Source organism: Hyperoodon ampullatus, assembly GCF_949752795.1.
Source record: "Hyperoodon ampullatus genome assembly, chromosome: 13".
NCBI classification, from domain to species: domain Eukaryota; kingdom Metazoa; phylum Chordata; class Mammalia; order Artiodactyla; family Ziphiidae; genus Hyperoodon; species Hyperoodon ampullatus.
The window spans coordinates 35,795,230-35,807,526 of record NC_136926.1 but is presented as its reverse complement, the minus strand read 5'-3'; the positions used below and the strand labels follow the sequence as shown (position 1 = coordinate 35,807,526).

At 46.3% G+C, this 12,297-nt stretch overlaps 1 protein-coding gene across 16 annotated transcripts in view; it reads right to left on the bottom strand.

Annotated features, from left to right (window-relative positions):
* The window catches only part of DLGAP1 (DLG associated protein 1), a gene marked incomplete at both ends in the record, with an annotated part of 320,951 nt that overhangs the window by 12,032 nt on the left and 296,622 nt on the right, over positions 1 to 12,297 (bottom strand). The window lies entirely within an intron of this gene.

Below are 12,297 nucleotides of genomic sequence, written 5' to 3'. Positions count from 1 at the left end.
ACAGCTGAGACCCCACGGCCTAGAATGGGCAGTTTAAGGCTCTGTCCATCCAGGAGGAAGATGTTTCCCTGGGGTTTCCTTTAGTGAGTTTTTTCTCACACTCTGGTCCACACAGTCTTTCCAGATTGTTCCATCCAAATGTAGTTAATAGTTTTTACCATCCATTTCCCTTAGGGCCCATTGCCTGCCTCTTCCAGAATAAGAATCTCTGCTGTATCACCCCAGGCATGCCATTTAACCATGATTTATTCCATCTATTTGTATCACATGTAATCACGGAATAGGCCTTGTCTTGCTTTGCCGCTCTTTGCACGTAGAGAAGCCTGGTTTCCCTGCATGCCTATAAGAAGCCTGATGGTGAATTTTTTTGTGTGTGTGTGGTACGCGGGCCTCTCGCTGTTGTGGCCTCTCCAGTTGGGGAGCACAGGCTCTGGACGCACAGGCTCAGCGGCCATGGCTCACGGGCCCAGCCGCTCTGCGGCATGTGGGATCTTCCCGGACCGGGGCACGAACCCGTGTCCCCTGCATCGGCAGGCGTACTCTCAACCACTGCGCCACCAGGGAAGCCCTGATGGTGAATTTTTTTTTTTTTTTTAGGTTCCTTTCTCCCTTTCCTTTCCTCCCAGCTCCTGTGTTAGTCTATCCCTCAGTGGGACTGCAGAACAACAACCCAAAACGCTGTTGAACTGAATTCCTTCTATGTAAGAAGTGGGCATCTCTTTATTAATAAACTCCCCCACTTTTAAGCCTAGAGACCTCTCATCCCACGATGAATGGGTGGCTCTGGGGGATCATAGTAGAGAGGACAGGCCTGGGTTAGTTCACCACACAAAGCCAGGAAGATCAGAAAGGCCATCACTGTTCGGTTTTTGCAAAAACCTGCCTATTTATATTACTATTACCTTGTATTTCAAAGCACTTTCACACGCACATCTAATGTGATCCTCACAGGACCCCATGGGGCAGGGCCAACGTCATCATTTTAGTTGAGAAAAGCTGGGCTCAAAGTATGAAGTGCCTTCCCTGGGGCCCTGGCCCAGCTGTGCCTTCTTCCCTCAACACTTACTGAGAATTGCTTCTGAACCTACCCAACTGAAGGCCTCTGAGCATGATTTCTTTCCTTTATCCACACTTTCTAGCCACGGCCAGTGGAGAGAAAGGGGGCAGCTGTAACCAGTCAGTGGGGGAATTTGCAGAAGCTCGGCAAGTCTGATCCCTGTGCTACATCAGGGCAGGAGGGCAAAGCATGTGTACCGAAAATGATTGTTGCACAAAGAAATCTCAGTCACGAAAAGAATGCAGGAACCAGGGATCACTTGAAAGAGATGGAGGGTGTAAGGTTCAAGTTTTGGTTTCCCTTTGAAAGACTATGCATCATAATGAGAAGCAGAGAAAGACATAATTGTCTTTTATGAAAACTATGATTTAAAATTTCCTTGCTACATTCAATCAAAAACCCAGACATCTAGAAAAGAGCACACCTCCTCCTTCCCACTGACCCCCACAGGGTACCATTTTTATTTTGGGGACAAGGAGGTGGTATAAAAGGCACAGGAGTGAAGGGAATGAACAGTTTCTCTCAAGTGTTCAGTAGTAGCCGAGTAAAACAAAGGCCATCTCCTCTGGGGACGTGTCTGACTTTTTGCTGAGTCAAAACCCTTATTTTATATCCATAGGCCTAGCTCCCTATCTCTGCCATCACAATCTGTGTGGTTGAATCTGTTTGTCACAAGACTTTCAGGATCAAGGGATTCCTGGCCATGAAACAAAAGCAGAATCATCCCCTTCCCCAGTGGATTTGGATAAAAACTGGTAATAAAATCTGGTCCAGCTCCAGTCGGAGACACTGGATGAGACTGAGCTAGGTCTATAAGGAACCGCATGGGAGATGACGCACATATTTATACTGTATCAAAGTCACCAGCATCTTACTATGTCAAACTGAAAACATCCCCACTATCTAGACAGTTGGATGTGTTTTATTGGGAAAATGATTTTTTTCTTTGTTTCTACATTTCTGCAGGAGTAGGTTGGTTCAGGAATAAATATGTGTGACCCTTTGTTTGAAAAAAATATCCTTAAGCATAACTAACATACGCATTTAATATTCCAGGAAGGGTTAGGCCTCTAGAGCTGACAAGCCAGAAGCACTGGTTGCTTTGACTGCTTCCAGTTCTTACAGACTATGCCGGCTCCACCATCAGCATGTTAGGCCTCAGAAACAGAGCAGAACAGACATATTTTTTATATCTTCAACCTGGACACTACCTATCAATACAAAGGAGTCCGTCTAGCTGTCCCACCAGTGGTGAAGCTTCTACAGTGGACAGGCTGGTGGAACACATTCCAGGCCCTGCCGCCTACACCTAATTCACCTGGTCTGCTTCCTTTCCTAACTTCCTCTCTGTGTGACATACCAGAAAGAGAATAGGCACTGGAGTCAGAAATACCACTTATCAGCTGCGGATCTTGGGAGAATTTATTGTACTCTCAGACTCTGTTTTCTTTGTCTGTCGAGCGATCATAATACTATCTTCATAGGATTGCTGATTATTTAATGAAATCATATATGAAAATTGTTAGGATGTAGCAGGAATTATAACTCCTGTATCCTATCGACATTCCTTAGCTCTTGGTCATTCACCTGGGAAACTAAAAGGTGACATGATCCCAAACAGGGAATTATTTATCCTGCTAATCTTCACGCTCCATTGTCTCTCCCCAACAGTGTGAGCTGACTGAATGTCCTCTTTTTTTGGTGGCTTTCATGCAGGCAGATTTAGACAAGCGTCAATGCGTGGGTGAATCATGCCTTTGGTCTGTGTGCATAAGGAATCCACAACAATTCTTCAGGGCCCCAGATTTTCGTGCCTATCTGTAGAGTCTGGAATAGCTCCCCACCTAACAGAGCTAGAACAGTGGCCAACTGGCTGCTGGATGACAGAGACACATGGAGAAGACAGGACCTTAACCAAGGCTGGATGCCTAGACCATCCCGCCGGAGCCTGTGCAGAAAACAGACTCGCTGCAAAATCAAGGGTCAGACCCTCCCCGGGAGCCACAGATGCTCCAGCAAAACAAGGTCCATTTTCAGGTGCAGAGTAGGCCAGACACATCTGGCCTGCAGGGTGCTGGGCCCACCCGATGCTCTATGAGCTGTGTTTTGCCGTGTGGTTTAGAGCCATTCAAACCCAGGGGCTCCAAACTCAGCCCGTCTCTTGCAGCTGTTCATTAGTCCTTCAAGATGGTCTTGGTCACCTCCCTCCCTGACCCTCCTTTTCTGACTCTTATTCACTCACAACTGGACCCCTGCTACCTCATCTTCAACCATAACTTTGCCTCCTATGAGATGAAGTAAACAGGGGCATCAGGCATGAACACCCTCAGTGTTCTGCCCTCTCCTGACACTTGCCCCCCACGCAGTTCCCCTAAAGCTCTAATGAGTGATGGGGGAGCAGTGACGTGGCCGGCATCAGAGACGTCAGGTGCCTGGAGTTACTGCCATTGCTTCTTAATGGAATCAGCCGGCGACCGATAACTGCCCCCGTCCTAAAGAGCTCTCTCCGCCCACCCTGCCCATCTACCTGTGTCCTTGGCCCCATTCCCTCCTGGCTTCTCGGAGAACCTACTCCCTCTCTGCCACCTCTGCCCTTCTCTGCAGCCTTACCTGAGAGGGCTGCCAGCATTCTCAAGTCTCTCCCATTCTAAGGGGAAAATCCTCCCCCATCTCGAGATCCCCTCTAGCTAAAATAAAATTCCTCTTCTCCCCTGTTACGGGCTGAATTGTGTCCTCCCCAGATTCATCTGTTGAAGTTCTCACCTCCAGGACCTCCGACTGGATTTGGACCAGGGCCTTTACATCGGTAGTTAAGTTAAAGCGAGGTCATTAGGGTGAGTCCTCACCCAACGTAACTGGTGTTCTTATAAGACGATGGGATCAGGATGTAGATACACACAGAGGGAAGGCCAAGCCAAGGGGAGAGGCCTAGGGACAAATGGGCACCTTGAGCTCAGCCTTCTAGCCTACAAAGCTGTGAGAAAAGAAATTTCTGTTGCTGAGGCCACGGGTGGTACTTTGTTACGGCAGCCGGAGCATACCAGTACGCTCACTTAAACGCTGGATTCTCCAAAGGGCAGCCTCCTTTGCTCTCTCTACATCCTCAGCTCCCAGGGTCCCCCCTCCCTGCGGTCTGGCTGTCCCCTCCCCTCCCCCCTGCTGGACCTCTGCGTTTGGCACAAAGGAATCTCAGCCCCCTGGGCGCCCACAGTGCTCTCTGGCCCTGATCTCGTTTTCCTCTTCTTCCCTCCACCTCGAGAATGTTGAACACAAAACTCGGTCCTGAGCCCCCTTCCCTTAGTCCCCTCGAGTGATCCCATCCATGCTCCTGGGTTCAGCTATTCTGTAAAATAGGTTTATTTTCCTCAAATTTGTAACTCTGGTGTATACCAACCCTTCGTGCAGCACGTCTGAGCAACCCCTCGACACCTCTTGTCTCCCCACATCCACATTCCTCTCAGGAGTCCCTGGTTGCTTACGATTAGGGCTACAAGGCTCCATCACCCCTTCCACAGCATGAATGTTCTCCCTCCATTGCCGATTTGGAGGTTTGGTCCTATTAACTGGAGGGTCTTCTTATCTCATATAATTCTCACGCTTAAAACTTTTCCACGCTCCCCTATCATCCCTGGGATAAGCGGAAAACTCCCTTCAATGGCCCACCTGTCCAGCCTCACCTCTGACCACTCCCTCAGTGCCCTGGGCCCCCAGTTTCCCAAATCCAAAAGCTGGTCTCTCTGCAGTGCCTTTGCTCAGGCTAAACACTGAGCTGGGGTGCCTCCTGCCTTGGCTCCCACACTGGCCCCGCCCCCAGTGCGCAGGTGTGCATCCTCCAGAAAGGCCTATCCCCTTTCACCTCTCCCTCGCTTTGCTCCTCAAATTCCCGTGCACAGCTCGGTCTCTGCCCTCTCTGCATTCTTTCCAGCACCGTCTATTTATATGTCTGACTTTATAAGCAGGCATGGCATAGACTGTGCCGATGTAACTCCCAATTATCCTGTTGGAAGAAGTTTTGAAGTGAACTGACTCATCAATAAACTTTATGTTAACCAGAAAAATTAATTAACGGCAAGATTCCGGGCCTAAGATTCTACTTCTTTAAGGTTTTACCGTGCCTAGCACCACTTTTTCCTTACAGTCTTGACTGATTAATTAGCTAAGATAATCTTGGTGGGGCTATTCTTCCTCTTGGTTTTCTGTTTATAATACTAGTTGTGTTGACTCGGGCTGGAAGAACCAAGCCATATGGGAAAAGTTGAACGAGTTTGTGGGTGAATTAAACCTCCCTATCCTCAACGTTTGACTTTTTACTCACCTGGCCTCCCTGCCCCCTGGGGGGAATGTTGTAGACTTTAGGAGTGAGGAGGAAAAAGGAATTTTTTAGAAAGTGGATCCATCCACTTACTCCAAAGTCATGCGGATATGTCAGACCCAATCTGTGTGATTTCAGGTCGGGATTATCCAAGTGGAGACATTTTTATTCACGAGTTTGTCCTCGTGGAAAAGAATTTCTCCAACCAACTGCCCAGCTGCTTCTCAAACACATTTGTGATCCAGAGCTGTTGTCAATAAAAAGGTCTCCACAGAAAACATGGATCTGTTTCACTCCTGGCTGACAAGGGCTGCTCTGAATGTAACAAGAGCACTTTTTTTTTCCCTTAAAGGAGCCAAAACTTAAATGAACAAAGAATGATGAATTTATGGATTTATTAAAAGCTAATGAATAAAGAATAGAATTCTCAAGTAGAAATTATCCCATGGACTAAAACCAGAGCTTCCACAGGGCTAAACCATGAGGGAAATATTATTTTGTTTGTAAAGAGCAAGTTTTCAAAAATTCAGCTAATGTTTTTTCCCCAGTCCATACTCCAGGAGTCTCACTCATAAAAGATGGTTACGCTTCGATCCATATCTCCATTTACATCAGCCATGAAATAGTAACAGCATCTACAGCACATAGATAAATACAGTTTTTGAGCCTTTGAAAGCTGAATGAGATGAAATGAGTTAACGTTTCCCTTGGGAATATGGAAGGATTACATACTGCATTTGAAGGCCATTGCAATGATCTTTCACAGGAATTGTTGGTTATTGTTAGAGAAAGCGATCGGGGACCATGCTCCACGAGTCAGGCCCTCTCTCTGCAATCTCTGCCTCTCTGCAATGCAGAAGTGTCTGGAATAACGGGAACAGCACTGGCCCAGGTACCCGGAGAGCTGCTTCCAGGCATCCTGCCTTCCCTCTGCCCATCTTCACCTCTCCATGCCTCCGCGCCCCTCAGCCTCAGACCACTCCCAGTGAAACACAGCCACAGAAGGGATGCTCGGAAGTGACCTTCCAGCACCAACACCTTTCTCCTTGTGCCCAATGCTGTGTAAAGCAAAATGCAGCCAGCGTTCTAGAAGGTTAAACATAAGGCACATTGCACACAGTTTTCTTTTCATTCCTGCCACTTCCTGGTCACTAATTTCAGGTTGGCCAGGCCTTAAAAGAAGAGACTATGCAGTGTGTGTGCATGTGCGCGTGTGTGCGTGTGTGTGTTTTGGGGCATGGGGGTGGGGAGGGACCTTTTGAAGGTCATTGCAAAAGAAAGATGAGAATAAAACAGGAAGGAGCTAGGATGCACCCACCTTGCCCCGCTTAGAAGCACACAAGGCTTGAGGCAACTGAACTGAGGAAATCACAGAGCGTTCCTCTGCCTGCCACCCACCCACCAGTCCTCAGGCTGCAGAGACCCTGGGCAGAGCCAGCCTGGGCATGGCACCCATCAACGGTCGCAGCGATGACTGTGCACAGCTTCCCATAACTCCACCTGAAACTGGGCAAACCCCATTTCGGGTTTCGTTACCAGCCCCATGTTCGCTGCCAAGGCTCCCAGGCCTTCTGGGGGACTCAAGGCCAAGTTTCACTAACGGGGATGCTATTACCGGGCAAAATTAAAGTGGAATTAATCTGCCTCCATCCCGCACACGCTTTGGGTTTATCAGTTCGTTTCAGATAAAGCCTGAAAATTCCACGTATGAGTTGTCCACAATTCAGGAGGCACTGCTAGATTTCCAAGCACAATCAACCAGTATTTCATCCTGGGGCCACTGAAACCCGAGCCCGTGTTTCGAGCCATCGGTGCTGGACCGCATTCCTGGTGGGAGCCCTGCGCTCCATCTGGGCGTTTCGTCCCAGTCAGATAATACCAGACGGATCTCTGTAACAGGCAGGCCCCGGCCAACAGCACCGAGCCATCTCCCCGAGACAGCTGTTTCACACAAGGCCCCATTGTCTGAGACAGGCTCGGATCGGTTTACTTCGAGAGCTGAGGGAACATTCTGTCAGCTGCTGCGGCCGCGAGGAAACCTCGCTCACTGCAGATTTCCCTTCTTCTGTTATCGAGCCAAAAACCTACCATCGACTGTTAGGGAGGAAGGTTTCACCCAAGAACTAAAGTCCTCGCGCTGCTTTTATTTTCGCAGGGAAAACAATAGACCCACACACCCAAAGAATTTATAGATGGACTTTTGGAAAGCTGGCTGGAGGTGACCGGGTGACTGTGAGTGCTTGTTTTCTCTCTGTGCTTCCTTGAGCACTTTGTCCAGTTTTGGGGAAAGCAGTGTTTTCCAGTCCTGGAAGGCCACAAACAAGATCCCTAGGAAGCAGCAGTCAGAATCAGGATGATTGCAGCATAAAATAAGTGATCACTGAATAATTCCTGAAGACTGGATGGCTTTTTTTTTTCTTCTTCAACTCTGTGATAGAGAAAGGTGATGGCAGCCACCACATGCCCCAGATCTGAACCTCAGGTTCCCATTGAGCAGATGAGTTCTCTTCCTAACCTCTCCCCTCACCCCTGCAGGTGAACATGTTGTATTTTGAATTCAGGAAGATATTTAACAAAATACCTTACATTCTTATAAGCGTGATGAATAACTCTGGACATGAAGACAGCAAGCCTGACCCATCTACCTTCAGCTGCTGCAGACTTTTTTTGGGGGGTAGTGGGGTGGATATTTTTGTGTGTGTGGTAAAATGTACGTAAGATCTACCATTTTAACCGTTTTTAAGTGGGTCATTCAGAGGCATTAAGCACAGTCACCAAACGTTTAAAAATATTGAAAATTTGGAATAATTCCGGGGCCCCACGAAATAAATTAAGCAGCTGTGGTTAGACTCATTCCTTTCTTCCACCCTATCCTGCTTATCTTTCCCTACTGAGGATGAAGACCAGCTCTCCTGGAAGGGATCTGTCATGGAGCCACCGTCATCATGTACCCTGAAGAGAGACCTTCCTATCTAGGACCCAAAGGACACATAAGTGGCCCAGCCAAGAGACAGATATGCGTTTGACCCATTTATCAAAGCTATTTTTCTGAGTGTACACAGACTTTTTTTTTTTTTTTTAAACTGGTTACTCAGACATTGGCTATGCCTGCCAAACGGGATTGGCCCCTCTTCCTTACCACCCGCCCCCCTTTATAAAAAAAAGCAAAGGTTAAATGAGAGAATTAGTAAAAAACAAAGGCCCTCTGCAACCCCAGGTCCACTTATCAGAACAGGACTGTGGTTGCCAAGGAAGCAGGGACAGATATGTATGCAGAGCTTTAGAGCAGCCAAGCACACACAAAGTATCATTATCTTGTCAAATGTTATTCGTGTTGTATCTGTTCCATCAGGCGCTTCTGCGTTGTGTGACCTTGGAGGTGGGACTGCCAGAGAGCTGTTCTGAGGGCAAATAAAACAACACCTGTCAAAGCCTATAGCCAACAGCCCAGGGGATTGTGAGAACAAGATGGATGTTTTTTCAGGGGTTTATATTCTCCCTTCCTCCTGGCTTTCTGATCGGATCCTCACTGATTTCCATTTGCCTCATTTGAAATTGGCGACTCTTTGACCGGGCATGTGTGTGTACCTCTGCACTGTTTAGAATTCTGGAATGCTAGTGGGTGGAAGCTTCTGTTTTGTACCATCCAGTGCATGAAAGATAGAGAAAGCTTTCAAGTGCTTATGGGATGAAATCGTGTCCCAAGAGCTGGAAGGGACACGCGGGTTCATCTAGCTCATGCAGCTGACCGACACACAAGTCCTTTCTAGCCTTTCTGTGGCAGGTGCTCATGTCCCTGCCAAATCCCTGTTCTGATCAGCAGGGCTCCCTACCTCGCAAGGGACCGCCCCTTCCAGCTTTTGGCAACAATAGCTGGGAACTACCTGTTGAATATTTTGTAACTACTTAGGAAGAAAGATTTTGCTAAGGAAAATACTTTTGTAAAACAGTATTTCCAAACTAGTCCCAGGACTCAAATACATATTCACTGATCCCCTGCTCTGTGCCAAGAACTGTCAGAGGGGCAGCGGATATGAAGATGAATGAAACAAGAGTAATTTCGGTCCTCAGACCTCACTTTTCAGGGGAGGAGAGAGATACATAGATTATCATCAAATAAAGTTGGAAATACCTGATAGACAAATGTGCAGGCTATTACAGAAGCACCAGGGAGGCACACCCAACTCAGCCTGAAGGGATGCATTCTGCAAAGACTTCTAGAAGGTGAGGCCCAAGCTGAGACTTGAAGGAAGAGCCATTTTTGTAGGTTAGATAGGCTTACACAAATAGATGTGTCTAATCTGAATCAGTTTTGTACATTTAAAAAACCATGTAGGAAAGGCATTTACCTCTGATCTTTGTGTTAGCTGTTTGATCTGAAGTTATAAAATTGTATCTAAAAAAATTAGTAAGTTGGACTTTTCACTATAGACCATTGGCTTTCAAACTATTCTAGGGGGCTTCCCTGGTGGCGCAGTGGTTGAGAGTCAGCCTGCTGATGCAGGGGACATGGGTTCGTGCCCCGGTCTGGGAAGATCCCACATGCCGTGGAGTGGCTGGGCCCGTGAGCCATGGCCGCTGAACCTGCGTGTCCGGAGCCTGTGCTCCACAACGGGAGAGGCCACAACAGTGAGAGGCCGCAAAAAAAAAAAAAAAAAACCAAACAAACAAAAAAACTATTCTAGGAATCCTGGGATTTTTTTGGTGGCAGGCAGGGTTTCTAGGGACCTCTGTCCAGAGAGTGGTAGAGGCTGAGCAGATAGGACTCCAGGCCCTCACCAAAGAGCTTCACCGTTCTTCCTATTATACTTACTGGTGTTGTGTGTAATTTTTTTTTTTCTTAATTTAGAAAAAGGGGGCTCTGATATCAAAATACGTTTCAAACTACACAGGGAGACTCACTCCCTAGGGCAGCGGGTCTCATTGCATACTTGTCATCTAAGATTAATTTACTCAGTTGAATACTTTAAGCAAAGCACCAAAAATACTCCCACCCTAAGTTCTCTTTGTCTGTTCTGCAGCCATGACCTTCACACACCCCCAGCGCCCTCAGGCAGCAACCTCGTAAAACAGAGGCAGATTTGAGAAAATTTATCACTACTCTAAAGACAAAGTCCTTAAGAAGACAGCTTATTCATGGTGGGCCAGTGGCACCTTCGTGTACAAAGACAGCAAATTATTATTAGAACAAATCTTGTTATAACAAAATACCTTCATATGGAATAGGTTTATAAGCCCTATTTATAAATCAATATTTCAAATAACATCTGAAGTAAAATTCTGGAACAGTGAATGAACGAGCAGTTCCTTCATGTTCAAGATACAAATAAGCTTCTCTTTCATCTCAAACAGGATGAGAACCTGATTTTCTAACAAGGTTTTCACCTTCCAAATATATGTGCTTGTATCAAAATACATTGACTTGTTTTCATAGCTCCTTAAGTGTTAAGGAAGATTTTTCTAAATATTTATACAATGACTATTATACAATGACTATCCTCATGCATCATTATAAAGCTGGATTGAGAGAAGTAGATCTAGTCTCAGATGGGAAGAAAACATCAGATTAAAAGAAAACACCAGATGAGCAGCTTCCCCAGGTCTTATTGGAAGCCAAGCAGGGAAGCTAGAACAAGTTCGAATCCATGCATTGAATGAACTGAAATCTGCAAGACAGCTTGCCCTGTTGAGCTGTGCACCCGAGGCCATTGCTCCTTAGACATGGGCATTTTTCCCAGGAAAAGCTACTAGGCTTCGGGTATACCCACGGGGAAAGGAGAATAAGAAGATGCAACTGCTAAGAATTTCTTACCGAAAATTTCCCCCGCCCACTGCTGCCGGGCTGTGCTTCACACCCCTGTCACCTAGGCACAGAGCATATCCTCCCTGTGGACCCACACCTGGGTGAGCCTGCAGTGGCACCAACGGTTGGGTCAAGTGTCAAGGAGGTTTACTTTTCCACTGCTAAGTTGTTTGCACTCATAACATGCAAGAACAAAAGGAACGTTACAGAAACCCATTGATGGATTTTCTAACCTGCTCAGAAAGGCAACAAATAAGTTAGTCAGCGGGTGGATAGGGGTCAGAAGCAAGAAAAAGCAGAGAAGAGCTGTGAGCGAGACACAGAGTGGAAATCCCACAACCTGCAAACTCATTTTCCTGTCTCCATTCTCACAAAAGTACTTCCTTTATGGAAAACTCACTGCTCCCTGACACAATTAGTTTGGTTCACTTAGTAAGTCAACTGAACATGATTTACAGAAAGCTCTCGATCTAATTATTAAGAAATTATTATTGTTTTTGTTAGGGATGATAATGCACGATGGTTATATACACATACATAAAGTCCTTATCAGAGATACGTAGTGAAATGACGGGATGCGTCCGATTTTCTTTAAGATCCTCTGGCAAAAATGAGGACAAGTGAGGGAAGATGAGACCAGCCAGTAGGTGAGCTGTGTGATGGGAATATGGGGGTTCATTACAGTAAACTCTCTACTTTTGCAAGTGTTTTTTAATGTTCACAATAAAAAGTTAAAGGATTTTAAAAATAGGTCTAAAACCACATCACGATAATACTCTTCCAGGTGGTTCCCACACAAAAATGAAGGCAGGCTTTGCTGCCTACCATTTAATTTCTCTGATTCAAAAATATAATCGGTTGGCAGATCCACCATTCATTTAATAATCGTTTTTCGGAGGGAAATAAACACACAACAATGAAATACACACTGATTATAAATTCTATTCCAATTTCAAAATTGTTATTAATGTGCAACCGGACTGCAGTAATCTGGCAACTGCTTTGTCAACTGTTAATAGGAATCGTTGTTGTTGAAAGGCCAAGTCTGAAAAGAATGGTGTGCGGGGTCTCCGTTATTTATTTAACTTAACCATCCTTTATTTGATCATGTATTTTCTTTAGCGG